This window comes from Cebus imitator, unplaced genomic scaffold (assembly GCF_001604975.1).
Source record: "Cebus imitator isolate Cc_AM_T3 unplaced genomic scaffold, Cebus_imitator-1.0 Scaffold87, whole genome shotgun sequence".
In the NCBI taxonomy this organism is placed as follows: domain Eukaryota; kingdom Metazoa; phylum Chordata; class Mammalia; order Primates; family Cebidae; genus Cebus; species Cebus imitator.
In genome coordinates, this window is record NW_016107402.1 from 3377852 (window position 1) to 3388702 (window position 10851).

Consider the following 10851-nt stretch of genomic DNA (forward strand, 5'->3'; position numbering starts at 1 on the left):
AAAAAAAAAAAAAATCAGCCAGGTGTGGTGGCACACATCTGTAGTCCCAGCTACTCAGGGGGCTGAGGTGGGAGGATCACTTAAGCCTAGGAGTTGGAGGCTGCAGTGAGTTACTCTCATATCACTGCACTGCACTCGGGATGACAAAGTGAGACTCTATTTCTAAAAATACATAAATGCATACATACAAATAAATACTGGCCTATCTCTAATATTTAACTGAAATGCTTTTATAGGCAAGAAACAGGGCCCTTTACTGCCCATGAATGTCAGTAGTTCTCAGGCCCCCTTCTTGAGTCCAGGAAAGGAATCTCAGGAAATCTTGCTGATCTTCTTTTGGCTCCAAGAACTACTAGAAAATGTAGAACTACCAGAAAATGTAGTTGGTTCCACATGATTCCAAAGGGTTTCCCCAAGCAGTCTATACCCGCAGTGGATTTCTTCAGAAATGACAACATTGCCTGGAAAACAAGTTTCCTGCCCTGCTGGAATGTTCTTGTGCTTGGCCCAGGGCCTCCCTGTAAGCCCCAAAGGCTCTGAAACCCATCACCCAAGTCCCCTTGTGGACACAGAGATGCCACTAAGTAGTCTTTAGACAGTGATTATCAAGGCTGAACTTGCAGATTTCAGATAGCATTACCTCCATGGGACACCAGCACCTGGAGATTCCTGCACTCCATGTGCCCTGCAGGATCTCTCTGCCACTCACATTGGTATTTTTCTTGTTTTCATTTAAACCTATTTCTTTCTTAAAAAAAAAAAAATTCAATCTTAAAGTTTGGATAAAAGAACTGGTTCCACTTCTTTTATGTTTCCAAGGCTCCAGGCTCTGCTGGGGCAGCTTTAAAGCAGGTCATCCATTCCTTCTAGCAGACTGAGCCTTCAGGGAGCGGGAATTTGGACATTTCTCATTTTCAAAAAGGAGCAGACATAAGGATGGGCCACCTGAGCCAGGCACAGGGCAGCGGCCCGTCCTTGTTTGATTCTGTGTGTGCCACATGCTGTCCAGAAGTGCTGGGTCAATGTTTTGTTGGTACATTCATTAGACAGTAGAGCAGCCTGGTAAGATGGAAGAGACAAAGCTTTTTGAATCAGCCAGACCCTGGCTTCAAACACTGGCTCTGCCACCTGCCAGCTACAGAGCCCAAATGTTGGCAAGAGGAGAGGCTGATCTCACCTCTGAGGGTGGTTGGGTAGGAGGCAGTTTGCTGTCGTGGTTAAGACTGCAGCTCCGAGTTAACCTCTTGCATCCATTGCCTGGCTCTGCCACTACTTTTTTTTTTGAGATGGGGTCTTATTCTGTCACCCAGGCCGGAGTACAGTGGTGTGATGGCTCACTGCAACCTCCACCGAACCTGGGCTCAAGCATTCCCCCCACCTAAGCCTCCCGAGTAGCTGGTGCGTGCTACAGGTGCGTGCCATCATACCCAGGTAATTTTTTGTATTTTCAGTAGAGATGGGATTTCACAATGTTGCCCATGCTGGTCTTGAGCTCCCGGGCTCAAGCGATCCACCCATCTCCAGCCTCCCAAAGTGCTGGGATTATAGGCTTGAGCCATCATGCCTTGTTGCTGCTGCTGGCTGTTTGTTCCATGTCCTTGGGCAAGTTATTTCACCCTCCAGGATTCAATTGCTCCATCTTGTAAAATAGGGATAATAATGGTAACCTACCTCGAGGGGCTGATATAGGATTAAATGCTTGTGAAGGGCCTAACCCAGTGGGTGGCACGCAGTAAGTGCTCAGTGAATGTCCACTACTGGATAACAGAGGTAGCGCATGAGTCATTGTTAGTACTGATTGCTATGTTGACTCCCTCTGTATAGCCAAGCTCTGTGCTAGGAGTTGGGGATACAGAGGGGAATAGGTTCCAGCTTTCAAGGGCAAAGGATACAGACACGAAATAAATTATCATCCCATAGAGATGTTAGGTGTGGTCACTGATGGATGGCAGGGGGCTGTAGGAGGACAGCGAATTCAGAATGCTGGTACCTGTGCCCCGAACACCAGAACTCCTCATGTAGGAAGGTGCCGTGGCAGAGCGGAAGATGCACTGGAGATTCGGTGGGTTGGTTTGTTCATTTGGTTATTCATTGGCATGTATGAAGGCCCTTAGGTGGTGTTTTAGTTTTATCCTGCTGCAGTAACAAATCACAAAAACTCAGTGACTTAGAACAAATTCGTTCTCTTACAGCTTAGTAGGTCAGAGGTCTGAGCTAAGGTGTCACTGGGCTAAAACGCAGGTGGTGGCCAGGCCAGGCTGTATTCCTTTCTGGAGGTTCTAGGAAAGTGCATTAATTAGGATTCTCTAGAGAAATGGAACCAATAGGAGATGGTGGGCGTGGGAATTATTAGGGGAATTGGCCCACATGATTATGGAGGCTGGGAAGTTCCACAACAAGCCATCTGTAAACTGGAGAAGCAGAGAAGCCAGTGGCATGGCTCAGCCCACACCCAACGGCCTGGGCACCAGCGCAGCCAGCAGTGTAACTCTCAGCTCAAGGCCGAAAACCTCAGAACCTGGGGGCGGAGGGGCAGCTGGTGCAAGTTCCCCAGTCCAAAGGCCAGAGAACTTGTTCTGATCCCAAGGGCAGAAGAGGAAGGGTGCGCTAGCTCCAGAAGAGAGAGAGAGAGAATTTGCCTTTCCCTACCTTTTCCATGCAGGCCGCAGGCCCTCAGCCGATAGGATGGTGCTATTACACTGGGTGAGGGCGGACCTTCCTAACTCAATCCACTGACTCAAATGTCAGTCTCTTCCAGAAACACCCTCATAGGCATACCCTTTGCAGTACACTGGAAGGAATACTTTCCCAGCTATCTGGGTATCCCTTAATCCAGTCAGGTTGACATCTACTATGAACCATCACAGGGAGAATCCCTTCGAGAGGCCGCCTGCATCTCTGCATTCCTTGGCTCCTGGCCACCTTCCTCCATCTTCAAAGCCAGCAATGGTGGAGTCTCTTTCATATCTCATCACTTTGACACTGACTCTCCTGACTCTCTTTCTTACAAGCACCCTTCTGATTATACTGGGCCCACCCTGATAATCAGGCTAATCTTCTCTCCCCAAGTCAGCTGATTATCAACTGTAATTCCATCTGAAACCTTAATTCCATCTTACCCTGTAAACCAACATTCACAGGCTCTGAGGATTAGAACCTTTGAGGGCCATTGTTCTTCCTGCCCTAGGCAAGAAGGGCAGCGTGCGTTTGAGGTGATGGGCGAAGGCCCTGCGGCTGAAGCGTGGTGGGAAAACATCCGAGAGGCAGGTAAGGTGTTGGAGGCTCGGTGCCATGGGGCTGGCGATTTGGAGGCTTTTACACAGGAATGACAGTTAATGGTTTGCCTTTTCAGAGGGTGGCCCTGGTAGCTGTTTGGAGAAAGGATGGGGGTGATGCAGGGGGAGGTGGGGGAGGAGAGAGGACACCTGGAGACCATTGCTGACAATCAGATGACAGCCAGAGGTGGACGGGGAGGAGGAAAGGAGGTGAATCAGAGATGTCATCGCCAGAAATCCTGCTGGATGCATTTGGGTGCGGAGAGAAGGAGACTTGAGAGGACTTGGTTTCTGGCATGAGCAAGCAGCAGGATGATGGTGCCGTCTCCCGATGCTGGGAGGACGATGAGTTGGAATCCCTGGGCAGACGGAGCACCTGTGAACACTTAGCGGGAGTGTGCTCTGGGCCAGGTGCTGTGCTGAGGGCCTTGGCATTGTAACTAATGCTTGCAGCACCCTGGGAGGCAGGCATGGTTACTGCTCCATTCTGTGAGGCAGTGGAGTATTGTGGTCGTGAGCACAGACCACCTGCGTTCATATCCTGGCGCTCCTGCTTACTTGCTATGGTACTTGGACAAGTACCTCAGTTTCCTCACCTGAGAATGAGATTAATGTTCTATCCTCTAAGATTAGCGTGAAGATTAAATGAGTTTATTTGTAAAATACTGATGACGCATGGAAAACACTAGATAAGTATAACAGTATCATTATTAAACAGATGAACAAATTGAGGGACAGAGAGGAAGTATCTTGTCCAAGGACACACAGCTGGGTAGAGCCAGGATCTAAAGCCAGGCTCTGAACTGCTCTGCCTTACCTCCTCCCCAGGAGCACCTCACAGAGGTGTGGTGAAAACTGCTCGTGCATACAAAAGCTCTTAGCAGCGTGCATGACACGGTATGTCCCATAAATGTCTGTATGTGGGAATGCAGTTTCTTTTGCCATAAAATGGGGGTGACAACCCCTACTCTGCCTCACTCACAGGTGACTGTAAGGCTCAAATGAAAAAGCATTTTTGAAATGGTAGAGACACCTGCACATGGGCAGGTTTTGTTGAACCATTTCCCATTGGCATTTCACTTGTGGGTGGCCTAAGATCTTTTCCACTGTCACTCCTCTTTGTCCCCCCACGCTATCCTGCCCCCACCTAACACCCAATCAATCTGTAATAGAGCGGTTGGGGACCTGCCTCAATGCAGTGGCTCCCAGGTCAGGTGGCCTTCTCCATGCAGCTGCCTTTGTCTGTCTGTACACTGCACCAAGACGAAAGCCTCGCCAGGAAGGGTCTCACCTGCCCCTGCTGTTGTGGCCTCACAATTGGAGCTGTCCCCTTATTGGGCCTTCGATAAATCTTTATTGAGTCAAGGCCTCTGGGCAGTGGATGCTTTTGTCGCAGGCATCCCCCTTAACCCTCTGACATGAGCAGCCCTAGAGGGTGCCCCTGCATTGTTGCCATCTTTAGTCATTTACTCAACACATTTTTATGGAAAGTCTCTATGTGCAGGCTACTCTGCTAAGTGCTGGGTGCATTCATGAGCAATGGAGCCAACAGAGCCTCATGGAGCCTGCATTCTTGTGGGGGAAAATAGATACTAATTAATCAGTCACACAACTAATGTAAAATTTTGACTTTAATCATCCTGCATAAGGCTGAGGCAGGAGAATCGCTTGAACCTGGGCGGCAGAGGTTGCAGTGAGCTGAGATCGCACCACTGCACAGAATGAGACTTGGTCTGAAAAAATAAATTAATTAAATAATCCTCCATAATAGGGTGATTCAACCTGAAGGGAAGACCTTTCTTGGAAGTACCAGTCATGCCTGAGAGCTGAAAGATGAGTGGAATTCACCAGGCAAAAAGAGGAGGGAGGAGTGGTTGGAGGAGCGGTACTATCGTGTGCAAAGGACCAGAGGCAGAGGGAGGCATGGATCTTTGGGGAACAGAGAGAAAGCTAGTGCAGCTGGGGCAGAGATGGGGAGGATAAGCTGACTGAAGGCGTGAGTGGGTGACTTCCTGGGACCTGATGGGCCTCAGGAAGGAGTTTATTTAAATGTGTGGGATGAAGCAGAGAGATATGAATAAATTTGCACTTCAAATAACCACCCTGGCTACAATGTGGGCAGCAGTGTAGGAAGCCTAGGAGGACCCTCTAGGCCAGTGAGGAGGCAGCCGCAGGAGTCCCATGGAGAGATGGAAATGGTATGGATGAGGGTGGTGCTCGTGGTCGTGGTACAAACAGAAGTGGATGGAGAGATACTTCTCTTCTAGTGGATGTGTTAATAGGATAACAATATCCCGTGGCTGCTTTTTATTAAATTTTTTATTTCAATAGTTTTTGGGGTACAGGTAGTTCTTGGTTACATGGATAAGTTCTTTAGTGATTTCTGAGATTTTAGTGCACCCGTCACCTAAGCAGTGTATACTGTACCCAGTGTGTAGTCTTTTACCCCTCAACCCCTGCAGTCTTCTCCCAACTCTGAGTCCCCAAAGTCCATTATATCACTCTTCTGCCTTTACATCCTCATAGCTTAGCTTCCACTTATAAGTGAGAATATATAATATTTAGTTTTCCATTCCTGAGTTACTTCACTTAGAATTATGGCCTTCAGCTCCTTCTGAGTTGCTGCAGAGGACATTATTTTGTTCCCTTCTGTGGCTGAGTAGTATTCCATGGTGTACAGGTACCGCATTTGCTTTACCCACTCATTGGCCATTGGGCACCTGGGTTGGTTTCATAAATCTTTGCAATTGCAAATTGTGCTGCCATAAACATGGATGTGCATGTATCTTTTCATGTAGACTTATTTTCATGTGACTTATTTTTGGGGAGTGTTAGATACTCAGTAGTGGGATTGCTGGGTCAAATGATAGTTCTACTTTTAGTTCCTTAAGGAATCTTCATACTGTTTTCTATAGTGGTTGTACTAATTTATATTCCCACCAGCAATGTAAAAGTGTTCGCTTTTCATCACATCCATGCTATGGCTTCTTTTTGTTGAGCACATACTATATACCAGCCATTGTGCTCAATACTTTACCTATGTTATTTACTCTTGGGATTGTTAAAAGGATTAAGTATTTCTGTCCCTTTACAGATGAAGCAACTGAGACTCATAGAGGTTAAGTCATTTGCTCAAGGCCACACAGTCAGTAAGGTGGCAGAGCCCTGGAGCAGCATCTCAAACTTTAATGTGCCTTTGACTCACCTGGGGCTCTTGTTGAAATGCTGCTTTTGATTCAGCAGGTGGGAGGGTGGAGCTGAGGTACTCTGTTTCTAACTGGCTCCCTGGTCAGGCCCTGCTGCTGGTCCTTGGACCACTCTGAGCAACAAAGGCCTCTCTGCCTCTAGGGCCCACACTTGAGGCCCTGATGCCTTAGAAACAGCTGCAGACAGAATGCGATTCCTGAGACTGCTTAAACCTGAATCCCCACGGGTAGGATGTGGGCGAGCTGTCTGGACCTCAGGTGGGTGGGAGTCGGATCACATGTTCATTTCCCACATTGGCCATTCAGTAGCTCGATCGAGTAAACCCAAAACTGAGAGGGTTGGAGGCAGCATCTCCCCTTCTGCTCCCCCGCCCCACCTCCCAGCGTAACCAGACCCCACCTGTGCCCAGCTTCTGAGCCATAGACCTGGCGGTGTGTTTGCAGGAACCTCGTTGGAATCACCAACCAGGTCATGTTGCGTTGCACCAATAAATGGGAGTAGATCAGAAAATCTAACGTGGATAGTTTTTAGGTACTGTGGGAAGTAGAAAAGTTCCTTTTTAAAGTTTCCTTTCTTGTTAAAGAATAAATGTGCTAATAACTTTTTAAGCCCTATCCTATGTAGCTGTTGACATACCACGTTTACAGGCACGTAGTACTTGGTTAAAGTACAAGGACACATCCTTGTACTTTAACCAAGATATCTCTGCTGGATGTACTCACAGGCATGTCCCAGCTCACCATTGCTTTTACCTGTTTAGAAAAGTTTTCTTAGTCAATCGGGTTTTAGGTTAGATTGTGAGGTCTGGCTCCAGCCAGCGGAGATCAGACACAGCAGTAAGGATGACCCCAAATGCGTAAGTAATAAATTTGTGTGTTTTCCTTTGCTCATCTTGTGGCAAGATGGCTAGTGAGAGTACCCTTCCTGCAGTCCAGGACGTAAAAATTGCGTTGCTGAAAGATCCTTTGTCTCAGTGCTGATTTTTCTTTGTGGCACTGAGCATCTATTTCCAACAGGTACCAAGCAGTCAGCTCTTTCCTTGGACTTGCTGAAAGTGGGAGAGGAAAAAAAAATCAACCCAATGTTCTCATTTCTCTATCTACATGATCATTAGAGACCAAATCCCTTCCTGCTTGGCCCCTGGAAATGGGGGCCAGGTGTCGCTGCTGGGAGACGCCAATACGGCTGTACGTCATGGTGTGAGCACTTGTCTTTAATGACTGAGAAATTCCATTTCCCTCCTTGGCAGCTTTGAATGTAGCAACTGTGGCTCTGGGACACTGCCAGAGCCAGCCCTGTATGTATGTGTGTCATCTTCTTTAAAGTGGGAGAGAGAATGTCTCAATATTCAGTGCTCACCCTTCCTTCCAAGTTGTTGCCCCAAAGAAGTGTCCAATACAAACTTAGGAGTTTTCCACTCTGGAAGCAGTCTGCCGGCACCCTCAAGTCCTCCCCTCCTCAAATGCCTCCTTTCTCTCTTGATCCCGTTGTTCTGGGGTCCTCAGCTGAGTGGGCATCTGTGCCTGAGTGATACAACCGATTCTAGCCTCTTTTCTCCAACTCTTGAGCTCTGAGACAGGTAAAAAGAAAATCTTAAATAATAATGTTCTGCCTCACACTAGTAAATATTTTTCACTTAAAAATTCTATGTCATTTTGATTTGTTCAGGTAGACAAGAACATCTTTTGTTTGAGGAAAAACTGAAGAGATTTCTTAGGATTCAGCTCCAATGGCTCTGCCTGTGTCTCTTTATCATTGGAGCTTTGTTTTCCGCCTTTGCAAGACTAGGGTGAAGGGAAGGCTTTGTGGTCTATTGTTAGGTGCTCTTTGAATCTACAAATCACAGTCTACAGGAAGGGAGCGGGGCTTCCAGAGACCATCTAGAGCAACCCTCTGTCTCTAGCATGGACACACAACGCACACACAGTGACTGCCTGTTGTGTGTTTCTAGAACCCAGTGGGGACAGGGAGACAATTTCTTTTGGTGTGTAGTTCTCACGTTGCTTGATTCCGACCGTTGTGTTCTCGTGCCTGCCCTAAATATCTCTTGCTGCAGCTCCGGCATGTTTCCTAATCAGCTACTGCACCATCCTGGCCCATGCTCTTAGAGACATGGTTATCTCTGTGATACGAGTGTCTGTTCTGGCCTAGGCAAGTCACACCCCTTTCTGAGTCTCATATAAAATGTGGCTTTGAGAGTAGATGATGTGTCTGGTCTTAAAATTCTCTTTGACTCTGGAGCTCTGGATCTGAGCTTCTGTTTGATGTTGTTTCTCTTGCTGGGCAACCTTCTCACTGACTCTCTGCTGTAAAGCCTCCCTTTTTTAAAAAATCAAAACCTAACTTGGTTCTACCTACCCCATGGCTGACCATCCAAGCACTTTCTTTAGACTTAAGGGTAGCACCATACAATTTCTTCTTTTTGTTTTTCATTTTAACAACCTGTATTTTTCACATCACATTTCTAGATATTCATCGTAGATAATTCAGAAAATATAGGTTAATGAAAAGAAAAAATGGAAATCACTAAACTTCTCACTCTCAGACATAACCACTGTTAACAATTTGGTGTATTTTCTTTCACTCTTTTTTTTAAACACTCATATATAGACTAGCAAATTTCATACTATATAATTTTGTGTTCTGCTTTTCCACCTAATAATATATAATGAGCATTTTTACCTATCATGAAACATTTGTAAACATAATTTTTAATACCTGCTTACTACTTTACATCACCTACTTTATTTAGCCCTTGCGTAATTATTTCCAAATGGGAAAAATACCTATCCTGTCTGAACTCACTGAACTGGCCTAATCAAATGAGATAAAATATGCAAAGAGCTACACAGATGTAAGTGGTGATTGTTCCTTATGTTAGTTTTATCTCCCCAAGTGAACTACTTTACTGTATTGTGACAAAATGGTGATACAATTTCCTGTTCACTAAGTTTTGCACAGTAGTGGGCAAAACATGCTGTCTGGCTGTAATTTCTTAAAACGGCATGTAAATATTAATAACTTCAGAAGTTTTTTCTTAGTTTCTTAGAAACTCTGGTCTAAGGAAATTATTCAAAATGTTTTGTGCACAGAGATGTTCACTATGGCATTATTTACAATACCCCCAAACTAGAAATCACCAAAATGTCTAATTATATGAGAAGGAGGTGAAGTAAATGTTGCTGAACCTACTTTCTAGGCTATTAGATAGCTATTAAAAATGATGTTTACAAGGCCTTTGTAATAAAATCAGAAACTTTTTTTGTCATAATTACGGGAAGAAATGAAGGTACAGTATGAGAGGTGGAGAGAAAGACACCAAAATGGGAATGGTGGTTGGAGTTAAAGAATGGGTAATTGTTTTCCTTCTCTTTGTCTGCTTTTCTTCAGTGAGCTTGTGTGCCTTTGATACATTAAAAGGTAGAGAGACAGAGAGAGACAAGATGAGAGGGAGAGACGAGATGAGAGAGAGAGAAGTGAACCTTGTTTTAAAAATTACCTGGTGGAAGAACTTCCGGCAGCGGCAGCTCCAGTGGCCAAGGCAAGATGGGTCAAAGTCAGAGTGGTGGTCATGGTCCTGGAGGTGGCAAGAAGGATGACAAGGACAAGAAAAAGAAATATGAACCTCCTGTACCAACTAGAGTGGGGAAAAAGAAGAAGAAAACAAAGGGACCAGATGCCGCCAGCGAATTGCCACTGGTGACGCCTCACACTCAGTGCCGGTTAAAATTACTGAAATTAGAGAGAACTAAAGACTACCTTCTCATGGAGGAAGAATTCATTAGAAATCAGGAACAAATGAAACCATTAGAAGAAAAGCAAGAGGAGGAAAGATCAAAAGTGGATGATCTGAGGGGCACCCCGATGTCAGTAGGAACCTTGGAAGAGATCATCGATGACAATCATGCCATCGTGTCTACATCTGTGGGCTCAGAACACTACGTCAGCATTCTGTCATTTGTAGACAAGGATCTGCTGGAACCTGGCTGCTCAGTCCTGCTCAACCACAAGGTGCATGCCGTGATAGGGGTGCTGATGGATGACACGGATCCCCTGGTCACAGTGATGAAGGTGGAAAAGGCCCCCCAGGAGACCTATGCCGATATTGGCGGCCTGGACAACCAAATTCAGGAAATTAAGGAATCTGTGGAGCTTCCTCTCACCCACCCTGAATATTATGAATATAGAGACGGGTATAAAGCCTCCTAAGGGGGTCATTCTCTATGGTCCACCTGGCACAGGCAAAACCTTATTAGCCAAAGCAGTAGCAAACCAAACCTCAGCCACTTTCTTGAGAGTGGTTGGCTCTGAACTTATTCAGAAGTACCTAGGTGATGGGCCCAAACTCGTGCGGGAACTGTTTCGAGTT

At 46.1% G+C, this 10851-nt stretch overlaps 1 protein-coding gene and 1 pseudogene across 2 annotated transcripts in view; both read left to right on the forward strand.

The window, feature by feature from the left end:
* The window catches only part of MAN1C1 (mannosidase alpha class 1C member 1), a 175965-nt gene that overhangs the window by 51402 nt on the left and 113712 nt on the right, over window positions 1–10851 (forward strand). The window lies entirely within an intron of this gene.
* LOC108308693 overlaps window positions 9968–10851 on the forward strand; it is a 7271-nt pseudogene continuing 6387 nt past the window's right edge. Inside the window, exon 1 of the transcript XR_001827009.2 lies at window positions 9968–10848. The product of XR_001827009.2 is annotated as a 26S proteasome regulatory subunit 4-like (transcript). The remainder of the gene's footprint in view (window positions 10849–10851) is intronic.